This window comes from Anomaloglossus baeobatrachus, chromosome 4 (assembly GCF_048569485.1).
Source record: "Anomaloglossus baeobatrachus isolate aAnoBae1 chromosome 4, aAnoBae1.hap1, whole genome shotgun sequence".
NCBI lineage: Eukaryota > Metazoa > Chordata > Amphibia > Anura > Aromobatidae > Anomaloglossus > Anomaloglossus baeobatrachus.
In genome coordinates, this window is record NC_134356.1 from 302237882 (window position 1) to 302262675 (window position 24794).

The window sequence follows — 24794 nt, forward strand, 5'->3', positions numbered from 1 at the left end:
ACAGTGGCGGTCCCCCAAAAGTGACTCCATTCTGGAAACAAGACACCTCAAGGCTTTTATCAAGGTGTATAGTGAGCAGTTTGAATCCACGAGTACTTCACAGAATTTGATAAGCTTAGGTTGCCATATTGAAAATTTTCATTTTTTTCACAAAACTGTTGCTTTAGCATCAAATTTCTCACTTTTTCAAGAGACAACAACAAACCGTGGACCCCACAGGTTGTTATCCAATGTCTTATGAGCACAGGGATACCCCACATGTGGCCAAAAACCTCTGTTTGGATAAATGGGAGGGCTTGGAATGGAGGGAGCACCATTTGAATTCTGGAAAAGCTGAAATAAATTGCGCGCACCATGTCACATTAGCAGGGCCCCTTGGGTACCTATACATCAGAAAACCCCCACAAGTGACCCCATTTTGGAAACTGGATTTTATTCAGGAGTATAGTAAGCATTTTGAATCCACAGGTACTTCACAAAAATGTTGCTGTAGCAACAAATGTCTCACTGTTAGGCTATGTGGCCATGATCCAGCGACACGGCATCTAGTACACAGTGTCAGCCTTCCTGCAGAGATGTGAGTGTTGTCCACGGGAGAACGCAGCTGCCCAAGCCCACGATTTGGGTTCAGGCCGCTGTGGAGCTCTATGCTACCTGCAGAGAACACTCATCTCCGCAGCATAAATTGACATGCTGAGGCTCGGGAAGCTGCGCCACAGGTCGGTTTATGCTGCGGAGAAAAGAAGCACATTGGGCATGGGATTTCTAAAAATCCTTCCACTGTGCTTCTACTGCACAACGCAGCGCTATGGACGCAGGGAAAACACTCTGCGCCCAAAACGCTGCAAACCCTGATTGTGGGCACACAGCGTAAAATGCTACAATGGATGAATGGATAGATGTCAAACAAATATAACGTCCCATTCCCCTGCATATTCTAAGCTGGCGCCCTTTAGTGCCTTTCATGTGGCACTAAAGGGTGCCTAGCCTTGTATTTAGCCCCCCAAAAAATTAATAATTAAAATAAACGACGTGGGGTCCCCCCTATTTTTGATAGCCAGCTAGGGTAAAGCAGACAGCTGTAGCCTGCAAACCACAGCTGACAGCTTCACCTTGGCTGGTGATCAATTTGGAGGGCTCCCCAGGCGTTTTTTAAAAAAAAAAAAAAACGTGGGGTCCCCCCCAAATTAGATCACCAGCCAAGGTGAAGCGGACAGCTGGGGTCTGGTATTCTCAGGGTGGGAAGAGCCATGGTTATTGGACTCTTCCCAGCCTAAAAATAGCAGGCCGCAGCCGCCCCAGAAGTGGCGCATCCATTAGATGCGCCAATCCTGGCGCTTCGCCCCAGCTCATCCCGCGCCCTGGTGCGGTGGCAGACGGGGTAATATATGGGGTTGATACCAGCTGTAATGTCACCTGGCATCAAGCCCTGGGGTTAGTGATGTCACGGCATCTGAACAGATACCCGACATCACTAACCCAGTCAGTAATAGAAAAAAAAAAGACAAAAAAAAAATTTATTTGAAAAAACACTCCCCGAAACATTCCTCTTTTACCAATTTATTGAAAAAAAAGAAATTCCGGTCGCTGTAATCCATTTTGGAGGTCCCTCGGCGACTCTGGATCTTCTAGAATATGGGGGGCACGTTCAGGGAACGTATCCCCCATTTTCTGGAAGAGCAAGCTCTCCATGAGCAGTGTGGGTGCAGTAATCTGAGAATACTGCACTCACACTGCCCCGGTCCAACCTAGGGCAGAGTGACCTGCAGTAACCTCATTCCAGAATATGAGGGGCACGCTCACAGAATGTACCCCCCATTTTCTGGAACAGCAGCCTCTCCATGTGAGGAGTGTGGCTGCAGATCACTGCACTCACCCTCCCCCGGTCCACAGTGGAGCCTGTGCATCAGCGACGTCAGCAGGATCCCTGCTTCCAGGGATCCAGCTGACAGCCGCTGTCTGCGCATGCGCCGCCAGCATTGAAGAAGGAGGCGGCGATCGCGGGCCCGGAGCGGCAGACAGGTAACGTATAACCGGGGGCTTGGGGGTGGGGGGGGTTACGGGGGGTTACCTAGTGGGACCTGGGGACACCTTTCTGCCGCATGTGACGTGTCACATGCGGCAGAAAGAGCAGAATGAAGGCGGCCGCGCGCTGTGCGCCGCCATCTTCCACGCTCCGGAGGGGGGAGGGGGGTGGTGGCTCTGGAGAACCGGAGGGGGCTCCGGTGACCAGAGGGCTCCGGTGGACCGGAGGAGGGGTCAGGGGGAGGACATTTCCCTCCGATCTGAAATGTTTGATCATTTCAGATCGGAGGGAAATGACTGCAGAGCCGGCGGCGGCTGCAGTTTTCTGTGCGCTTCGGCGCCATTTTGGATGTCCGGTGGGGGTAGGGGTGGGGGTGGGGGGACTCTCCGGTACCGGGGGCTTTGGGGGCACTAGGGGGTTAGATTTCTTTCTCATCTGACATGTTTGATCATGTCAGATGAAAAAGAAATCAGTTTTACCGGCCATTTCTTTTTTTTTCATGTGTTCGTCGGTATACGGTGTATACCGGCGATCACATTAACGGGGTCCAAAAAAAACACCCCGATTCATAATCTGGGGGGTCTCAGCTACCCCCGGTAGCTGAAACCCCCGAGATTTTCGGTCGCTGGGGGGCGCTACAGGGTTTTTTCGGGCCGCCGCTTTAAAGCGGCGGAACAGAATAAGTACCCTGTTTTGCCGCCGCTTTAAGTCGTACGGCCGTCGTTATGAGGTTAAAAGAAAAATAAACCAAAAAAGTACACATAATTGGTACTGCCCATTCCAGAATGACTCAAACTATAAAACTGTCAGATTACACTGGTTTACACAAAAAAAATTATCAGCAAAGGTAAAATATCTTTTTTTATGGAGTTTGATGTGCTGGTTCCAAAAATATGCTTAGTTTTGCTCTATCACATAAAGTTGCTGAGATAGAAGTATTTTGTTATTATGATATCTCTGCATTTTCAATGTATGCTGGGCCCCTCATGTGATATGCTCAAGTTGTTCAAATGGTCTTTGTGACTGGTTGAATATGAGGAAAGTGGCTATGCCATTGCTGTTCCCATGATTTGGAGAGAATCCAAAAATCATAGTGCTGGCTGCTACTTTTGTTATGTCAAACTGAAGGGCTTTTCTACAAAGAACAAACATAAGATTAATTACCCTGAACTTGAATCTACGATTAGGCAAGGTCCACATGATGATACCTTGCCATTTCCTCTACCACCGTTGTCTGGATTGGATGAAAATGAAGTAGAATATGAAGACTATGGAGCTGAAGCTACTGGTGAAGACATGGAGATCTCAAGTGAAGATGAGTATGTACCTGATGGAGCAGTCGAGCAGCCAGAACGCTTTACTCAACATGAATTAAATGATCTCATCAGATCTCATTGTCAAAAAAAAAAGCTGAACTTCTTGCATCTAGGTTGAAACAGAAGAATCTTCTTCATGATGATGTCAAAGTGTGTTATTACCAAAACAGAAGTAACACTTTAACACATTTTTTTTTACAGTTGATGGACCAATGGTGTACTGTAACAATTTGAATGGCCTCTTTGAAGAACTGAATCAAGAGTATTTTGTTACATATTGGCGACTGTTTATTGACTCATCACAGAGAAGTTTGAAAGCAGTGTTGCTTCACAATGGAAATATGAAACCATCAATCCCTATTGCTCACTCATGTCATCTAAACGAAAGTTATAAAAATCTGTCAGTTGTTTTGGATGCTATACAATATTAGCATCATTAATGGAATGTCTGTGGAGATTTGAAAGTGATTGCTCTGCTAATGGGAATGCAAGAAGATTTCACAAAATATTGTTGCTTACTGTGTTTATGGGACAGTAGAAATACAGTAGAGCATTATGTTTGTCATGATTGGGGACAGAGAAACATCTAAGCTCCAGATAGAGACATTGTTCAACATAATCCGTTAGGTGCTCCAATTGGATTGATTAAAAACTTTGTGAAAGCCATGGCAAAGACAAATTCACAAGGGTTCCAATACATTTCACAGAAATTCTCCAGCATTTCACCAGCAAAACTGAAGGAAGGGGTATTTGTTGGTCCTCAGATCAGAGAGCTTAGAAGACATGATGTGTTTAAAGGAACTCTTAATGATAAGGAATTGAGATCTTGGAAAAGCTTCTAGTGGATCTGTGAAAACCTCTTAGGAAAAACAAATCTAACATATAACCTCAGACCTTTGTTAAAATGTACATTTTATTAATAGTCATTAAAATTCCCAAATTTGCCACAAAAAAACAAAAACAAAATATATACACAAACTGGATCAGGTAGCCTTGTAATAACTCAATTTTAGAGCACCAAGGACAATAGTGTGTGTGTGGGGGGGGGTTGGGAGGAAGGGGGGAGGGAAACCCTAATGACCGTAGGAGGAGGGTATATCGCTACCTGCCAACGGAGGGTATGACAGCCTAAGTTACCGGGCGCCCCTGTTCCACGACTGCTATCCATCTTCCTGACCCTGATATAGAAGATGACAGGGAAGGGAAGGGACAGTCCTGAATCTGATTAATTGATACAGCTGTATAGTATAATCAGGCAGCTATATCCCCACAATTATATTTTCCCCCTCCTGATCCAGATAATTACAACCATAAAAATCAGAGTAGTATGATCCCGACAAGGTCCTGCAAGGTTTTCAAATAGCATCTGTATAATATCAGATGTCCCACACATTTATATCAGTATACAATTCTAATCTTGATATATTATTTAAGATTTTGAGAATATTTATTACTACTCCAGTATCATTCTTAAGTGAATATGCTAAATAGCATCTATCCAAATCAAAGATACCCAGACAGGAGAATTAAGGAAGAAAAGATGATATACTTCCCTGAAAAAGCAGGTCTTCAGACCTGCCTTGCCTCAAAGCATTTCTCCTCTCCCATCAGAAGTTCATCAGGAGGCTTGGGGGAGACGGCAGTGAGTCCTGTTTAATACCGATCCATGGCTGTAAGCAGCATTCATGTGATTCAGTGGACTAATTAAGTTATAGCGCCAGGAAGTGATTCCATCAGAGGAAACCAATTAAGAGATTGGGCTACATGTCTGCAGGTATATCTGCGCATGCCCAGCAAACGATAAGCACTAAACACTAGATGGCCAAACCTTAATGTGCGCAGATGCTGAAGAGATTGTCACTACAGGGGCGCGGTCAGCACTGACCGCTGTATCAATTAATCAGGACTGTCCCTTCCCTGTCATCTTCTATATCAGGGTCAGGAAGAGGAATAGCTGTCGCAGACGGGGGTGCCCGGTAAGGCGGGCTTTACACGCTGCGATATCGCTAACATTGGCTAGCAATGTCGTGTGCGATAGCACCCGCCCCCGTCGGTGTCACGATATGTGGTGATCGGTGCCGTAGCGAACATTACGGCAGCTACGGCAGCATCACACGCACATACCTGTGCAGTAAAGTCGCTGTGACCGGCCAACCGCCTCAATTCTAAGGGGGTGGTTTGTTCAGCATCACAGAAGCGTCACTGAACCGCCGCCCAATAGAAAAGGAGGGGAGGAGATGAGCGGCCGGAACATCCTGCCCACCTCCTGACTTCCTCCTTTTCTGGTGGACGCAGGTAAGGAGATTTTTGTCGTTCCAGCGGCGTCACACATAGCGATGTGTGCTGCTGCTGGAACGACAAACAACATCGTTACTGCTGCAGCAACGATAATTGGGCATAGGGGAGCATGTCACTGATGAGCGATTTTGAATGTTTTTGCGACGATTCAAAATCGCTCTAAGGTGTCACACACAACGACATCGCTAAAGCGGCCGGATGTGCGTCACAAATTCCGTGACCCCAACGAGATTACTTTAGCGATATCGTAGCGTGTAAAGCCACCCTAACTTAGGGTGTCATACCCTCCGTTAGCAGGTAGGGACATACCCTCCACCTAGGGTCATTAGGGTTTCCCTCCCCCCTTCCTCCCAAACCTCCCTCCACTATTGTCCTTGTTGCTCTAAAATTGAGTTATTACAAGGTTACCTGATCCAGGGTTTGTATATATTTTGTTTTTCTTTTTGTGTTTTTTGTGGCAAACCTTGGGATTTTAATGACTATGAATAAAATGTACATTTTAACAAGAGTCTGAGGTTATATGTTAGCTCCTTAAGTACTTTACCCACCCCATACAATTTTTGTTAGATATTGGAAAAAATAAATCTCCAGAATATGAGAATATGTTGAAGATGTTGAGGAACTGCTAAATGCATACCAGTATCTTGGATGTCGCATGTCTCAGAAAATGCACTTTTTGCATTCACATTTAGATTTCTTCCCTCAAAATCTTGGGCATGTAAGTGATGAACAAGACAAGCTGTTTCACCAGGACATTAAAGTAATGGAACACCGCTACCAGGGTTTATGGAATGACTCAATGATGGCAGATTACTGTTGGATTTTATATAGGGACAACCCTGAAATATTGTATCAACGACAGTCTAATGTCAAGCACTTTAAATTTCTGCTCATATTTTACTTTCTATTTTTCATGTGAAATTATTTTGGTTCAATAAAAACTGTTTTGTAAGATGAAACATTTTTTTCTGATATGTAGGTTACTATTTGCTTAATGTCGCCAGTGGACCAACAAATACCCCTTCCTTCAGTTTTGCTGGTGAAATGCTGGAGAATTTCTTTGAGATGTACTGGAACCCTTGTGAATTTGTCTTTGCCATGGCTTTCACAAAGCTTTTAATCAATCCAATTGGAGCACCTAAAGGATTATGCTGAACATTGTCTCTACCTGGAGCATAGATGTTTCTCTGTCCCAATCACGATGGATATAATGCTCTACTTTCTACTGTCCCATAAACACAAGAAGAAATAATATTTTGTGAAATCTTCTTGCATTCCCATCAGCAGACTAATCTCTTTCAAATCTCCACAGACATTCCATTGATGATGCTTATATTGTATAGCATCCAAAACAACTGACAGATTTTCATAACTTTCGTTTAGATGACATGAGTGAGCAATAGGGATTGATGGTTTCATATTTCCATTGTGAAGCAACACTGCTTTCAAACCTCTCTGTGATGAGTCAATAAACAGTCGCCAATATGCAACAAAATACTCTATACGTGCTACAGAAAAACTATATACATTTTTGAAATTAGGACAAAAAGATGATTTAGAAAAGTACAAAGTCACCTGCAATGATTACAAAAAATATTTTTTTGTAGACCTGTGCTATTTATTCCATATGGCAAGCACAGTAAAATAAAAATTATTGAAAACAAACCAAAAATGTAGCTTTTACATCATACTGACATGCAAAAAAATGAATAAAAAGAGATGAAACAGTCATATGAAAAAATAAACGGAACAAAATGAAAATGCCAGGTCATCCCACAAAAAAACAAACCGTAATATGGCTCACTCAGATAATTTTATTTTTTAGCGTTTTCAGAATATAGTGATGCAAAAATAAATTATTTTTTTTAATATTGTTTTTAGCATGTAAAAGTAGAAAAACATAAAAAACTATATAAATCTGGTTTCGCTGAAGAATAAATTGGTTTTTATCACTTTTACCGCACAGTTAACTGAAAACAATCACTGAATTGCAGTTTTTTATCATTCTGTGTCTGAAAAATCTGAATATAAAGTGATCAAAAATGTTATATATCCCAATATGCTACCCAAAAAATATTCAACTCATCATACACAAAAAAGCTCTTACAGCTCTCTGGAATTGCTGTAATCATACTGACCCTAAGAATAAAGACGTCTTTTAACATGGGAAGGAATAAAGCTCTGCAGTAAAAGGATGATCTCCTTTATTCCCTTAACACAGGTGTTTTATACTTTTTTTTTCAACATTTTAGCATAATACATAAATACAAAACTTTTTTTCTGTCTTTAACGAACTTATTGTACTTGACAGCCGCGATGTCTGAATGAACACATCTTCTAAGTGCCTTTTTTTTAAAAAAAAAAAAAATGTTATGTAAGCCCATGTATGCCGGTCAAATTTTTATGTGGCTCAGATCCTGAGGAAGAAGTCAGAGACTTTGAAATGCATTCATCGAATAAACCACAGCTTCTACAATACTGCATGATATCATTCTTTTACAGCTGTGTGGAAAAGATATCACTTATTCTTTCTTAAGTATTGTTTGGCTCTGAGAGCCCACGGATCTGCAGCAGCTAACTTTTCTATGTGCATTTATCTCTACCCCCTGAGGTGAGCATATAATAGTATATCCTATTTCTTTCACCCTGAATAAGACTTACTGCACAGTTTTTTAGTTATTGCACTCATACTACATGGTGAACCACGCAAAAATAAAATTAAAACAATCTTCTACTGTTGTATATTTATTCATCCTACTTTGCAAAAATTGGAATAAGGCTCGGTTAACATTAATCCTGTTCTCGCTGCTCAGCTCTTATGTCAGGGTTTCCACGTAAATCCCAAAAGCCTTGATTCAGACAAAACCCCTGATGGACCCACTCACTATAATGAGGCTGATTGAGTTACTTTGGACTCCATCTGGTCTCTGTTCTGGTGGCGTCCCATCATTTTAGGCATTTTTTTAGTGCACAAGTGTGGTTGACTACAGTCCTCTGCATGCCTAAAAAGATTAATGTGGTACGCATACAAGGCTGCACAGTACAGACATGGGGGCTATAGTACATACATCACAGGAGGGACTTGGAGCATAGACATCACTGGGAGCATAGACATCACTGGGGAGACAGGGGTCATATACATCACTGGGAGCATAGACTTCACTGTGGGCATAGCTCCTACTAGGAGCATAGACTTCACTGGGGGCGTGGGATTACTCATTACTGGGCCGCGGTTTTATTTCTGGGATGCTGTGGTGGCGATGCCTGGTTTCGTGACCCTGGCGGTGTTGTTTAAATATGATGGGGATCATGACAGTGATTCGTGGTGCCACCTGTGGTATCCGGCAAGTTAGATGACTGGTCGGATCTTGCAGAGCCGCTACTTTGTGGCCATGTTGCGGGCCTCCATCTCCTCCCATCTTGCCTGTCGCTGTTCCTGCTCTGCACGCAGCTTCAGCAGCTGTTGTTGGCTTGCCAGTTCAATGGCACTGGCAGATAGGGTGGGCATTAAAGGGGCCACCAGTCCTTTCCCACTACCGGCTATAACGTTCATGCCAAGCGTTGCTGCACCTGACCGGGTGCAAGGGCTGGGGTAGTTGTAAGGGGTCCCACCAGGGTGTCCTCAGCTACTGAGGCAGCAGGGGTTGTCGTCTCCATTACCTCTCTGGTGCTGGTCTCTCCCTCCGCTTGGGCTGGTGGTACACGTTCCAGCAGGGCATGTCCCTCCGCTACTACTTCCATCATGGACTCTTGCCATTTCTGGACTGCACCGGCTTGGAGCTCCAGCAGATGGTGTCCAAGCATCTTCAACTCGTCCTCCAAGAAGTGTGGATCCAGGACTGGTCGCGGCACCGGGGCATTCTCCGGACGGCCAGGTGAGCTGGCCACTGCCACCCTCGTGGCTCCAGGTTGTCCTGGTTGCTGCTTGCCATGGTGCACTCCAAGTTCTTCTGCGCAGTTATCCCATGCCCTTGTACTTCCTGTTGAGGCGGGACTTCAGGGCCCTTGGGTAAGTTTTGTTTCTGCTCTGGTGCTACAGGGGATGGGCGAGGCTTTTCACGCCATACCACTACCCAGCCCACGAAGGGCGGATACACCCAAGCTATATGGTTGCACATGGTGCCTGTTCTTTTTTTTCAATGGCCGCCAGCACATAGTCTTGTTGCACAGTCTGTCAAAGCGCACAGTACTTGCTGTTGCGGGCATGACAATCCTGTTTGTGACTCCAAAATGACATGCCCACACTGGGACCTGGGATGACTCGTTACTGGGAACAGTTCTGTTTCTGGGATGCTGCGGTGGCGAGGCCTGGTTCCGTGACCCCAGTGGTGTCGATTAAATATGAAGGGGATGATGACAGTTATTCGTGACGCTACCTGTGGTATCCGGCAAGTTAGGTGCTGCCACTGTGGGATGGGGACCTCTGGGGCAGATGGTGATGCAGCTTAGATGGTGTGGCATTCCACAGACAGAGCTGGGTCCCACGGTGGATGAGGGCAGTAGTAGGTGATGGTGGGGGTGCGAATAACAGAGCGACACAGGGATGCAGTCTCAAGGTTTTTACTCACCGTAGCAGGTTCTGAGGTAACACAATTAATTAATGACCGCCTTTGGAGTGCTGGGTTCCACTGTGATGGGCTCCAGCTTATCCCGGGTAGTTCGGAGGTCAAGTCCGGTGCACCTTTCTTATGTACCTTCCCTGGTCATCTTTCTGCACTGACTTCTCTCCCGCCTGTCCCGCACCTACGCACACAGTGCCCTGAGCCAGTGTCCACAGGCCCTGTCGGGTGGCTTGAAACTTTATCCCTCGGCCCTATATGGTCACCTTCCAGCGGATTTGTGAGTTGGCTTTGGTACTAAATTGTCCTCAGCTTCTGGTTTTACTAGCGGAGCACGTTGGTTCTTCTCCTCTAGTCTAGGGACCAGTCCCCAATCTGCGGCCAAGTCCTTCCACTCCGTTGCTGTATGTGAAATGAGGCCACAGGAGTATGGCGCACTTCCTGTGGTCTCTAGGACCACCTCTAGGATGGTTCCTCCTTCCCCCTAATCCGACAGGGCCTGGGGGTGGAGTCTAGTGAGTTGGGGATATTGCAGTGTCAGTCAGTTAGAAGGAGAGGTGGAGGAGTGAAGACCTGTGGCCTAGAGCTGGTGCAGCTCAGCCCGGGCACAAGACCTTCTGTCTTGTGCCCTGGCCGAGCTGCACCAGCTCCAGGCCACAGGTCTTCACTCCTCCACCTCTCCTTCTAGCTGACTGACACTACAATGTCCCCAATTCACTAGACTCTACCCCCAGGCCCTGTGGAATTAGGTGGAGGGAGGAACCATCACCAGTGGTGGCTGCACATAGCATTAATGGAACCAAGCCCTAACCCTGACCCAGTGGAGAGCTGCTAATTGAGGTATTGTGAGTTTTTGTGTGCATACCGGTGGATGACCTTTTCCGTACCCAGGATGGAATTCCACACCTCTGGCTGAGGTGCAGTACCTTTATGGTGACTGAAGCCTCAGGGGCGCCACAGATGCTACTGGAACAGACGCCAAACAGAGTCTAAAGTGTCTCCATCTTCCTTATGATAGTAAGTAGTCATGTCGATGGTTTGTCTGAATTGCATTTTTGTGGTTTCTACAAAGAAACCCTAACATAAGTGCTAAGCAGAATGTAATCTATATTCTGAAACTGATCAAAGAATATTATGTACCACATAATGTTACTAATAAAGACCCTAACTTAACCTGCACAAAACCAACCCTCACATCCATCACTGGAAATGTAGGGGGTTTCCATGTCATTGGTAGGACAAAGGCTCTGGAAAAGAAACATCGGTGCCAACCCTTTAAACAAAATCCAGTTAAACCTGGTCTCCAAAATCCAAATGCCCCCCCCCACTTCTGAGCCCCGTTGTGTCTAAACCACAGTAAATAGCCATGTTTGGTATTATTGTAGTGGAGAGGTCAATTAAAAATTTACAGGGTGCATATTGCCAAATGGGCACTAAAGTATCATATTTGCAACTCTCGAGGAAAAAAAATGTCATGGATGCTACAAAATATTCACTGCATCAGTAGATTAATTCATTGAGTGGTGTAAGTTTTACAATGGGGTCACTTTGGGGTTTATTTGTGTTCTTCTGCAAGCTGCAGGACTCTGCAAATTTCACCCACAAGCTATTCTAGCACGATCTGTGCTCCAAAAGCCAAATAGCGCTGCTACTTTCTCAGCCCTAACGTGTGGCCAAACAGTAGTTTCTGATGACATATGGGGCATCAACGCATTCTAGGGAAATTGCACAATAAATTGTGGGGCGTAGTTTCATCTTTTAACCCTTCTGTAATTGACCTAACACATTTGAAGCTAATAAAAATGCATACATTTTTACCACTAAAATGTTATATGTTCACTTCCCAATGTTGTAAAATTTTGTGAGGCGCCTGTAGGTTCAAAACCCTCAGTACATCCCTAGATGAAGTTCTAAATCAGTGAAGTTTCCAATATGTCTCACTTGTGGAATTATCTGCTGTTCTGACACCTTTGGGGCTCGGGTAATGGAGCTCACAATCTACTCAAACAGGAATATGCATTCTAAAAGCTGAGTAGTACTCCTACCTATCCGCTCCTTGTTGTGCTCAAATAATAGTGTACAACCATATATGGGGTACTGCCACATTTGGTAAAGTTGCATAACAAATTTCCTGCCCAGGTTCTTCTATTACCCATTGTGTGAATTAAATCTTTAAGGCAAAGTAAAATTTTAGTTGAAAAACCCTAAAGGTGGCTTTACACGCTACGACATCGCTAAAACGATCTCGTTGGGGTCACGGAATTTGTGACGCACATCCAGCTGTGTTAGTGATGTCATTGCGTGTGATACCTATCAGCGATTTTGAATCGTTGCAAAAACGTTCAAAAACGCTAATCGATGTAATGCCCCCCATAATCTCGATTATCGTTGCTGCTACAGTAACGATGTAGTTCGTCATTCCTGCGGCAGCACACATCGCTATGTGTGACACCGCAGGAACAAGGAACCTCTCCTTACCTGCAGCCGCCCGCAATGAGGAAGGAAGGAGGTGGGCGGGATGTTATGTCCCGCTCATTTCCGCCCCTCCTCTGCTATTGGGCGGCCGCTTAGTGATGTCATTGCGTGTGATACCTATCAGCGATTTTGAATCGTTGCAAAAACGTTCAAAAACGCTAATCGATGTAATGCCCCCCATAATCTCGATTATCGTTGCTGCTACAGTAACGATGTAGTTCGTCATTCCTGCGGCAGCACACATCGCTATGTGTGACACCGCAGGAACAAGGAACCTCTCCTTACCTGCAGCCGCCCGCAATGAGGAAGGAAGGAGGTGGGCGGATGTTACGTCCCGCTCATTTCCGCCCCTCCTCTGCTATTGGGCGGCCGCTTAGTGACGTCGAACGAACTGCCCCCTTAGAAAGGAGGCGGTTCGCCGGTCACAGTGACGTCCCTAGGCAGGTAAGTAGTGTGACTGTTTCTAGCGATGTTGTGCGCCACAGGCAGCGATTTGCCCGTGTCGCACAACCGATGGGGGCGTGTACGAATGCTAGCGATATCGGTAACGATATCGCAGCGTGTAAAGCGGCCTTAAGTTTACCCTTTTCACAGTCCAATATTATAAAAAAAAATTATAAACTAGACAAAAAAACTGAGATTGTAATCTCAGAGAAAGCTCAGGACCATAAATAGTAAAATTATTTTTTTATTGAATATAATTAAAATAACAAGATTTTAAAATAGCAGAGTTATCTACAAATGGGGACCCATAAGCACTTAATACAAGAATTAAGGTTTTACACTATATTTTACAATATATGTATATATATATATATATATGTATATACATATATATTGTTGCAGCAATTCATATAATATCAGCTCATGCAGTTCATTGACTAAATAGCACATGTATAATTGAATGAATGAATGAATGAATGAATGAATGAATAAATAAATAAATATCTATAATTAAATTAAAGGTGCTCTATCAACAAAAGTGCATGAACATGTATGATCCACTAGAGGGCTAAAAATGCTGCATAGTTGATTGGCTTAAAATTCGAGACCATTATTAAATAAATTAGATATATATGGGATCTTATGCTATTATAATATAAGATGCTAGTTTTTCACTCTATCACTTTAATTATATACAGTGGATATTTATAAATATATGTCAAGAACCAATTTATAAAGTGCCTTGTGCATTTCTGATTCTAGTAGTTGAGATGTAGTCATAGCTGAGCAGACTTTAGTTGCTGTATTATATAGCCGACTAATACTTAACACATATCTACTGTAACTTAAGCCAAGAGAATTGCAAAGTTAGTTACCTTGAGTGTATACGGTGTAGTGCCTGGCGTCTCTTCACTCCGATGTGCGTTTCATCCTGCTTCCTCAGGGGGGTCACTTGTGGATGTTTCTGCTTTTTGTGGTACTTCAGGAGCTCTGCAAATGTAACCCAGTGTCCAAATTTGCAATCTGAAAATTAAATAGCGCTCTTTGCTTTTCATGCACTGTCATGTACCCAAACATTAGTTTTTGACCCCGTATGGAGAATCACTGTGTTCTGGAGAAATTGCTTAACACATAATGGGGTTCATTTCTTCCTATCACCCCTCGTGTAAATTATAAATTTGGTGCTAAAACAGTATTTTAGTGCTTAATGTTATAAAGTTTTATGAATCAATTGTAGGTCAAAAATGCTCAGTATATGTGGCGCCCCTGACCTGGTCAGGCACCACTGAGTACTGCACCCATGCTGGGACAGTACTTCCAGGTAATCCTAAAGGCCAGAATGAGGTGTGTATGCACAGACACATAGCAACCAGTTCTCCCACACCATTAGATGGGACCATTGGGCAGTCTCTGGAGGTGACTGGCCTTCAATTCTTATTAATGGATGTGGCAGAGGGGCTGGGAGTTAAAGTGCAGAGGCTGAAAGCAAAGGAGTGGAGCGAGCCAGTCTGGTAGTGGTAAGCTAAGGGATACTCGCGCTCACACTAGTCAGACCCTGCGCTGTGTAGTGACAGTTGGTGGTGGAAGGAAGGGCCCCAGCCTGCTCTGCTGTGGGCCCTTCCTCCAATCTGCCTCTCCGGAGGCGGCTCGGACGGAAAAATCACCCCTCAACTTATTTACAAGCCCACAAGTTCGTGGGTGGCCTGCCAGTTCTCGGCCATGTCCATGAGTAGTCTCTCATGCAAGTTGTAAACACATAGGGTCCCTCCGGGGACAACTTGCCGGCAATGGCCGGAATAATCACATGGACAATCAGATGAAGGTTCACGGTTCATTAAAGTCATTCAATCACATATTTACACACTTAACATATAACACCCCTAAATGGTAGTTTCCCTGTACCTAAGCGGGGGTTGACCTAGGTTGGGGCGTGTGGATCTTCTGGGCCCAATGCTATCAGTGAAGGGCAAGGGGACAGAGGAGACAGTCAGCTCCTCTTCCCGTCTATTGTGTGTGGCCGGCGGAAACTCAGGGGGACTAGGTACAGGTGCAGCCCTGGGCACTGGTTCACTGGCGGGTACTTCCATCTCTTTTTCCTCCACGGGTTGTGGGAATATTATTACCGGAATAAGCACCGTGCCGTTCTGTGTAGGCCAGTCCGCTGAGAAATCACCCATTACTGTGTGGATCACCTCTTTCTCCTTCTCCCCGGTTGGTTTGGGGGTTGGAACTTCAGCTGCTACCTTCAACAGCGATGGGCACCTCTTCAGGTGGTCCCTGGACACCGTGGCCGAAGTCTTCCCCTGGTCACGACTAATCTGGTAGGCCTTCTCATTCTCCCATTCAGTGGGTTGTATGACATACGGGGTCTTTTCCCACTGGTCATCGAGCTTATGGGTTCTTCTTTTTCGTTTCAGCACTACATCTCCAGGTTTAAAGGGGCCAGCTGGAGCCCGCTTGTTGAAATACTGTTCCTGCTGTTCCCGGCTCCGACACAGGTTCCTTTCCACGTACTCCTGGACCTGTCGGTACTGCGATCTCCGCCGAGTGTCCCATCCAGCAGTCAAAGGGAGGGCTTCTGGAGCTTCCAAACCCATTTCTAGGTCTACTGGCAACTGGCCTGGCTGAGCCCTCATCAGATACGCTGGTGTACATTTGGTAGAGCTGGAAGGGATGTTATTGTACATATCGACCAGGTCAGGCAGCTTGTCTGGCCACAGGTTCCGCTCTTCTAGCGGTAACGTCTTGAGGAGACCCAGGACCAGATGGTTCATCTTTTCACACATGCCATTGGTCTGGGCATGGTTAGACGTGGTCCGAATTTACTTGCAGCCGTACAACTGGCAGAATTCTTGAAACACCTCCGCTTCAAAAGCCAGGCCCCGGTCAGTAAGCACTAGAGCTGAGCGCGGTTCGTGGTTCGTGGTTCTCCAGTTCTAGGCTCGAGTGATTTTGGGGCATGTTCTAGATCGAACTAGAACTCGAGCTTTTTGCAAAAGCTCGATAGTTCTAGAAACGTTCGAGAACGGTTCTAGCAGCCAAAAAACAGCTAAATCATAGCTTGGTTTCTGCTGTAATAGTGTAAGTCACTCTGTGAATCAAACTATTATCACATTTCAGTGTATAGTGTGCGTGAACAGCGCCTTCAGATCACTGCTGTTTCTATAATGGCGATCGCCATTTTTTTTTTTTTTTTTCTTGTCTTCCTTCCCTAAGCGCGCGCGTCTTGTGGGGCGGGCCAGCATGTCAGCCAATCACAGACACACACACAGCTAAGTGGACTTTGAGCCAGAGAAGCAACGGCATGTGTGATAGGATCTGCATGTCACATGTCCCTGCATTATAAAACCGGACATTTTCTTCACGAACGCCATTATCTGCCTTCTGCGTCTTTGGTGTCAGACATCAGTGTCGCAGCTCCGTCCTCCTGAGTCCTATAGCCGATAAAGCTGTATGCGCTGCATACACAGCGTTAGACAGCTTAGGGAGAGCACTTTCTAGCAGTCCTTTTAAGGGCTCAAAGCGGCAGGGTCAGAGAGCCATAGGTGACAGGTCCTGCAAACAGCAACAGCATCTGTGTAGCCCAGGTCAGGGATTTCCTCCCTGCATTTCACCATTAGGAGGGAATAGAAAGGCAGGCTTCCATTCCTCTACCCAGAGCACCACAATCCTGCCACTGTACCCTCTTGTCCTCTGCACACTCCAACTCATTCTAACTAAGCCATTATACTAGCAAACACTCAGTGTACCTAGTGGCATCCTATCTGTGGCTATTGGACTTTGCTATAGTCCCACTAGTGCAAAGACATTTGCAGAGCACGTCTGCCTGCATTGCACACTACAACTTTTTTTAAACTAAGCAATTTTAATAGCAAACACTCAGTGTACCTAGTGGCATCCTAAAGGTGGCTATTGGACTTTGCTATAGTCCCACTAGTGCAAAGACATTTGCAGAGCACGTCTGCCTGCATTGCACACTACAACTCATTGTTACTAAGCCATTATACTAGCAAACACTCAGTGTACCTAGTGGCATCCTATACGTGGCTATTGGACTTTGCTATAGTCCCACTAGTGCAAAGACATTAGCAGAGCACATCTGCCTGCATTGCACACTCCAACTTTTTTAAACTAAGCAATTTTACTAGCAAACACTCAGTGTACCTAGTGGCATCCTATACGTGGCTATTGGACTTTGCTATAGTCCCACTAGTGCAAAGACATTTGCAGAGCACGTCTGCCTGCATTGCACACTACAACTCATTGTTACTAAGCCATTATACTAGCAAACACTCAGTGTACCTAGTGGCATCCTATACGTGGCTATTGTACTTTTGTCAATTCACAGTATTGGAACGTTATTTGCAGCACGTCTGCCTGCATTGCACACTCTAACTTTTTTAAACTCAGCCATTATACTAGCAAACACACAGTGTACCTAGTTGTATCGTAAACGTGGCTTTTGTACTTTTGTCTATTCACAGTATTGGAACGTTATTTGCAGCACGTCTGCCTGCATTGCACACTCTAACTTTTTTAAACTCAGCCATTATACTAGCAAACACACAGTGTACCTAGTTGTATCCTAAACGTGGCTTTTGTACTTTTGTCTATTCACAGTATTGGAACGTTATTTGCAGCACGTCTGCCTGCATTGCACACTCTAACTTTTTTAAACTCAGCCATTATACTAGCAAACACTCACTGTACCTAGTTGTATCGTAAACGTGGCTATTGTACTTTTGTCAATTCACAGTATTGGAACGTTATTTGCAGCACGTCTGCCTGCATTGCACACTCTAACTTTTTTAAACTCAGCCATTATACTAGCAAACACTCACTGTACCTAGTTGTATCCTAAACGTGGCTATTGGACTTTTGTCAATTCACAGTATTGGAACGTTATTTGCAGCACGTCTGCCTGCATTGCACACTCTAACTTTTTTAAACTCAGCCATTATACTAGCAAACACTCACTGTACCTAGTTGTATCCTAAACGTGGCTATTGTACTTTTGTCAATTCACAGTATTGGAACGTTATTTGCAGCACGTCTGCCTGCATTGCACACTCTAACTTTTTTAAACTCAGCCATTATACTAGCAAACACACAGTGTACCTAGTTGTATCGTAAACGTGGCTTTTGTACTTTTGTCTATTCACAGTATTGGAACGTTATTTGCAGCACGTCTGCCTGCATTGCACACTCTAACTTTTTTAAACTCAGCCATTATACTAGCAAACACACAGTGTACCTAGTTGTATCCTAAACGTGGCTTTTGTACTTTTGTCTATTCACAGTATTGGAACGTTATTTGCAGCACGTCTGCCTGCATTGCACACTCTAACTTTTTTAAACTCAGCCATTATACTAGCAAACACTCACTGTACCTAGTTGTATCCTAAACGTGGCTATTGGACTTTTGTCAATTCACAGTATTGGAACGTTATTTGCAGCACGTCTGCCTGCATTGCACACTCTAACTTTTTTAAACTCAGCCATTATACTAGCAAACACTCACTGTACCTAGTTGTATCCTAAACGTGGCTATTGTACTTTTGTCAATTCACAGTATTGGAACGTTATTTGCAGCACGTCTGCCTGCATTGCACACTCTAACTTTTTTAAACTCAGCCATTATACTAGCAAACACACAGTGTACCTAGTTGTATCGTAAACGTGGCTTTTGTACTTTTGTCTATTCACAGTATTGGAACGTTATTTGCAGCACGTCTGCCTGCATTGCACACTCTAACTTTTTTAAACTCAGCCATTATACTAGCAAACACACAGTGTACCTAGTTGTATCCTAACCGTGGCTTTTGTACTTTTGTCTATTCACAGTATTGGAACGTTATTTGCAGCACGTCTGCCTGCATTGCACACTCTAACTTTTTTAAACTCAGCCATTATACTAGCAAACACTCACTGTACCTAGTTGTATCCTAAACGTGGCTATTGTACTTTTGTCAATTCACAGTATTGGAACGTTATTTGCAGCACGTCTGCCTGCATTGCACACTCTAACTTTTTTAAACTCAGCCATTATACTAGCAAACACTCACTGTACCTAGTTGTATCCTAAACGTGGCTATTGGACTTTTGTCAATTCACAGTATTGGAACGTTATTTGCAGCACGTCTGCCTGCATTGCACACTCTAACTTTTTTAAACTCAGCCATTATACTAGCAAACACACAGTGTACCTAGTTGTATCGTAAACGTGGCTTTTGTACTTTTGTCTATTCACAGTATTGGAACGTTATTTGCAGCACGTCTGCCTGCATTGCACACTCTAACTTTTTTAAACTCAGCCATTATACTAGCAAACACACAGTGTACCTAGTTGTATCCTAAACGTGGCTTTTGTACTTTTGTCTATTCACAGTATTGGAACGTTATTTGCAGCACGTCTGCCTGCATTGCACACTCTAACTTTTTTAAACTCAGCCATTATACTAGCAAACACTCACTGTACCTAGTTGTATCCTAAACGTGGCTATTGTACTTTTGTCAATTCACAGTATTGGAACGTTATTTGCAGCACGTCTGCCTGCATTGCACACTCTAACTTTTTTAAACTCAGCCATTATACTAGCAAACACTCACTGTACCTAGTTGTATCCTAAACGTGGCTATTGGACTTTTGTCAATTCACAGTATTGGAACGTTATTTGCAGCACGTCTGCCTGCATTGCACACTCTAACTTTTTTAAACTCAGCCATTATACTAGCAAACACTCACTGTACCTAGTTGTATCCTAAACATGGCTATTGGACTTTTGTCAATTCACAGTATTGGAACGTTATTTGCAGCACGTCTGCCTGCATTGCACACTCTAACTTTTTTAAACTCAGCCATTATACTAGCAAACACTCACTGTACCTAGTTGTATCCTAAACGTGGCTATTGTACTTTTGTCAATTCACAGTATTGGAACGTTATTTGCAGCACGTCTGCCTGCATTGCACACTCTAACTTTTTTAAACTCAGCCATTATACTAGCAAACACACAGTGTACCTAGTTGTATCCTAAACGTGGCTTTTGTACTTTTGTCTATTCACAGTATTGGAACGTTATTTGCAGCACGTCTGCCTGCATTGCACACTCTAACTTTTTTAAACTCAGCCATTATACTAGCAAACACTCACTGTACCTAGTTGTATCCTAAACGTGGCTATTGGACTTTTGTCAATTCACAGTATTGGAACGTTATTTGCAGCACGTCTGCCTGCATTGCACACTCTAACTTTTTTAAACTCAGCCATTATACTAGCAAACACTCAGTGTACCTAGTTGTATCCTAAACGTGGCTATTGTACTTTTGTCAATTCACAGTATTGGAACGTTATTTGCAGCACGTCTGCCTGCATTGCACACTCTAACTTTTTTAAACTCAGCCATTATACTAGCAAACACACAGTGTACCTAGTTGTATCGTAAACGTGGCTTTTGTACTTTTGTCTATTCACAGTATTGGAACGTTATTTGCAGCACGTCTGCCTGCATTGCACACTCTAACTTTTTTAAACTCAGCCATTATACTAGCAAACACACAGTGTACCTAGTTGTATCCTAAACGTGGCTTTTGTACTTTTGTCTATTCACAGTATTGGAACGTTATTTGCAGCACGTCTGCCTGCATTGCACACTCTAACTTTTTTAAACTCAGCCATTATACTAGCAAACACTCACTGTACCTAGTTGTATCCTAAACGTGGCTATTGTACTTTTGTCAATTCACAGTATTGGAACGTTATTTGCAGCACGTCTGCCTGCATTGCACACTCTAACTTTTTTAAACTCAGCCATTATACTAGCAAACACTCACTGTACCTAGTTGTATCCTAAACGTGGCTATTGGACTTTTGTCAATTCACAGTATTGGAACGTTATTTGCAGCACGTCTGCCTGCATTGCACACTCTAACTTTTTTAAACTCAGCCATTATACTAGCAAACACTCACTGTACCTAGTTGTATCCTAAACGTGGCTATTGTACTTTTGTCAATTCACAGTATTGGAACGTTATTTGCAGCACGTCTGCCTGCATTGCACACTCTAACTTTTTTAAACTCAGCCATTATACTAGCAAACACTCACTGTACCTAGTTGTATCCTAAACGTGGCTATTGTACTTTTGTCAATTCACAGTATTGGAACGTTATTTGCAGCACGTCTGCCTGCATTGCACACTCTAACTTTTTTAAACTCAGCCATTATACTAGCAAACACTCACTGTACCTAGTTGTATCCTAAACGTGGCTATTGTACTTTTGTCTATTCACACTACTGCAAATCTATGTGCAGCACCTCTACATGACAACCTCGTGCTCTGTTTTTAATAAGCTATAATGATAGCACAAAATACTGCCATTTTGTGGCATCATAGAACTGGCTGTTGTATTCCATTAGTGCCCCACTGGTGACAAGCTATTTCTAGCACCTCTACATCACACCCTCATGCACATTTTGCTACGCTAATGTTATAGCAAACTCATGGAATTCATTGCTGCATTTCATAATTCGGAGGGATAGAAAGTCAGGCTTCCTTTAGCTTTTCCTTCTGTTCATAGACAGCATCTCCAAGACAAATTTCCCCTCCACGTCTAAGTGTGGAGAGGCAGCAAGTGCGCATGCGTGTGCCGATGTACCCCAGCTGCAGCATAATTACAGTGTTTCGCCTAGTGAGTATGCTCAGCCTGACTGTGCCATTCCTGACGCTAAGTCTTCATTTCGGGATACAGCGCATGCTCCCACACTAAGTGTGAAAAGCCTCTTTGCACAGGTGCTTGCATTCCGTGCCGGGTCTAAGTCCTGTTTTGTGCCTAGACACCATGCTAAAGCTGATAGTCTTTTTTCAGAGACTGTATTTCATGCTACTGAGCATGCTCAGGCACTTCCTGCATCAGAGACTAGGTCCGGTAATGAACTCTTTGGCCCTGGCCCTGATGTGGGGGTCCCATATAGACCACAGGGCATCAGGTGTCCTCCCAAATGGCTTGCAGAGGCCCACACCTATGACTTGTCATCGCATTATTGATGGTCAGACGATGACTGGTGAGGTGTTTGGGTCATGGCAGCCATGAGGTCATCATTGAAGTTGCGTTTCCAAATAGGACGCTAGTTATGCCACTCATGACGTGTCACTCTACTTTTGTCTATAGGAGGTGCATTGTGGTTCACCATGGTTTGGGGCGGACCCAGGTTATCAAAGGGGCTGGAGCCAACAAGGAGGTGCACAGTCTTCTATTATGCTCCGAAAGAGCACACCTCCATGTGTTGAACCCATTGCGGCTTTAGGCCAGAGGTAGGCAGGGATAGGGTGGTGGATGCAGGCCACCACCACAGTTGGTAACGCAGAACGGTTAAGACCAGCTCCTGTCCTAACAGTCCTGCTTGTGCAGCCCAGTGGCATTAACAGGCCTGCTGCTGCTGATGCGCCTGCTGTCCACAGGTGTGGCCCCTACGCACACGGTCAGCGTACTCAATGGCCCCTGTGTTGTTAACAGGGAGTTCCTGGGCTGGGTGGGCATGTGGACCCTGTGACGCTAACAGGGCTCACAGTCTCCAGATCCGAATGGCGTCTAACTCGGTTCAGGCTACTATTAGTTTCATAGCCACACAGCTCTGTATCCTCCACCAAACCTTCCAGTTGCCAACCTCTCCTTTTCCAACTGGGAGCACGGTGGACACTGACTGCTGATGGGGATATATACCTTTCTCTTTCTTTTCTTATTAATTTTCGTTATATAGCGGTCACAGATTATATACCACTTTATCCAAATCTGCCAGTCCCACTGTAACAGATGTTGTTTCTTCAGCAAATGTTACAGTTGCTTAACCACCAAATCCACGGACCAAAATTTTTTTCCCCTTTCCAACACACCTGTTCCCCTTTCCAACAGCATCTGTCCTTTTCCAACTCATTTTGGGATATGACCAAAAGTGCAACTGTGCAGGGACACCGTACTCAACGCCATCTCAGCACAGCAGCCATCCCTCGGTCCCTCCGATGTGGACAAGTAAAAGACCATTTCCTCCTATCCATGACAAAGCGTTGAGATTCACTCTGTGCAGCACTGGTGTTTAGTGGAAAAGTAGATCTAAGATTGCGTACCACATTCTGCAGATACTCCTGTATAGGTGCGTCTATTTCTATGGCAGGAATTAGTTTGGCAAATTTTGTCTTGTACCGGGGATCTAACAGTGTGGCAACCCAGTATTCTGGATTACTTTGAATTCGTACAATCCGAGGGTCATGTTGTAGGTAGTGCAGCAAGAATCCGCTCATGTGTCTTGTGCATCCAGGAGGACCAAGTCCTTGGTGTGTTGGTGGCAGAGAGGTGAGAATCGTGCATACTTCCTCTGTCCTCTACCCACAACCTCGCACAACCGAAATGTGAGCAAGCTCTCACTCATCTGCTGAGTCTTCCATGCCGATCGCCAGTTCGTCCTCCATTTCTTCATGGGCTCCTGCACTTTCATCAACACTTTTTGCTGATACTATGCGCCCTTGTTAATCCCTCTCCCTCACCATGACTGCCGCATAGGTGCCGCTGACCATCTGGACCTCGTAGATCTTGTTATCCCTTCCGCATATGACTCCTCCTGTACTTCCTCCCCTTCCTCTTGTCCCAACACCTGACTCTGAATAATAATTACAGTGTGCTCCATCATGTAGATGACCAGAATTGTCACCCTGAGAATGACATTGCCAGTGCTAAACATCTTCGTCGACATTTCAAAACTGTGTAGCAGGGTGCATAGGTCCTTGATCTGACACCACTCCAGCAGCGTGATCTGCACCACCTCTGGATCAAGTTATCCCAGGCTATATGTCTTACCGTATTTCAGCAGGGCTCTGCGGTGCTGCCACACACGCTGCAACATGTGCAGATTCCAATTCCTGCGTGTCGGAACATCGCATTTCCGGCGTTTAACTGCCAGACCCTAAGACTTCCGGAGTGATGAAAGTTGTTGAGCTGCTGTGTGTGCACGATGGAAGTGAGCACATAGTGAGCGTGCCCGCTGCACAAGTCCATGTAGGCCGTGATGGTGTTTTAAAAATTGCTGGAGAATTCGGTTCAACACGTGAGCCATACAAGGCACGTGTGTCACATTGCCCTGACGATGGCCCACAGCCAGGTTTGCATCATTGCCGCACACGGCTGTTAAGTCACCAACGTAGTCCGCTCCGTCAATTTGTACTCCGGTTGCCAGGTGACAACGTGTTCCTTTCATGAATAGTGCTGATGATGGGAGAGTAGTCGATGCCAGCGGCGCAGGTGGACGCAGGTTATGCTCACCCACTGGGCTGCATTACCTTGACAGATGCAGAATCTCTGGCTGAATGTAGCTGGTGGGTATCTCACAGATGAAATACCATCATTCAGCTACAACCAATGGGAAGACACCACACCCTTTTTTATGCCCATCCTGTCTGCAGACCACTGCCAGACATAGCTATGAACCTCTGGTTAATTTTACCCCCAGTTCAGTTTTATGATTTTGTGTGCTTGTTACCTGACTACTTTTCCTGCTTGCTGTTTATGTACCTTGTTGGCCGATACGCATTTCACCTCTGCTTGTTTTCTGATTAAGTCCTGGCCGTCCCATTCTGTTCGTGTTCCTCAATTAATGTTTTGACCCTGCCTGACTACTATTCTCTGGA